Source organism: Suncus etruscus, chromosome 13 (assembly GCF_024139225.1).
Source record: "Suncus etruscus isolate mSunEtr1 chromosome 13, mSunEtr1.pri.cur, whole genome shotgun sequence".
Taxonomy (NCBI): Eukaryota; Metazoa; Chordata; class Mammalia; order Eulipotyphla; family Soricidae; genus Suncus; species Suncus etruscus.
Window position 1 is genome coordinate 85,697,422 of NC_064860.1, and position 864 is coordinate 85,698,285.

Genomic DNA, 864 nt, shown 5'->3' on the forward strand with positions numbered 1-864 from the left:
CTCTTCACCAGTGCAGCATTCCCATCACCAATGTCAGCGATCTCCCTCCTCCAACCTTTTTAAGACCAGGATCTCTTTCGCAGGAAGCAGGGACCATGCATCTGTGGCCTGGAGGTGCTATTTCCACCCCGAGGGTGGTTGGCAAGTGCCAGTCCACTGCCAGAGCGCCACCAGCCGGCTTTCTGCTAGCAGATTCCAGCATCGCTCAGCAACTTCTTTGCCAGGCAGCACCGAGATAGGACAGCCGTGCACAGAAATCCACTCTGCACAAGAGGGAGGCGGTGATTTCTTAAGGAGGGCAGATGCCCCGGGACCCTGGAGATTTCCTACCAAGCTACAGGATTAGCCAAGAGCTCTCCTGGCTACTGATCTTGAGCCGCTGGATAAAAGGGCGAGTTTGGGGATGCTGGAATGAGCTGGGGGACCGGAGGAATCAAGAGCAGGATTAGATCAGCAGCTCCGCATGTGCAATCTTGAGACCCAACCCCAAGGAGGATTGATGACATCGCCAGCACTGGGGACCCAGAAGTCACTCAGAGCTCCAAACACAGAAAGAGGAAAATCACTTTTGGAGGCGCGGGAGCTTTTAGGATTACAGCAAGAACTGCATTTTCCCAAAAGAGAGGAGGAAATCAGAAGACACGTGCATTCATCTGTCTTTATTTTTGTTGCATGTCTTGTCTCCAATGCAGCCCAGCCACCCACGATTCTGGTCTGGGTTGCATCCGCTGGTTGCATGAAAGCCAGGCTATTATTATTTTCTCCTGTGAAATAAAGTCGGTAGCACTGCCACTCTTCGCAGCACTCGGGTCTACTTCTATTTATATTCTCCCATCATTCTCACAGCACCCCATTTATTTTCTC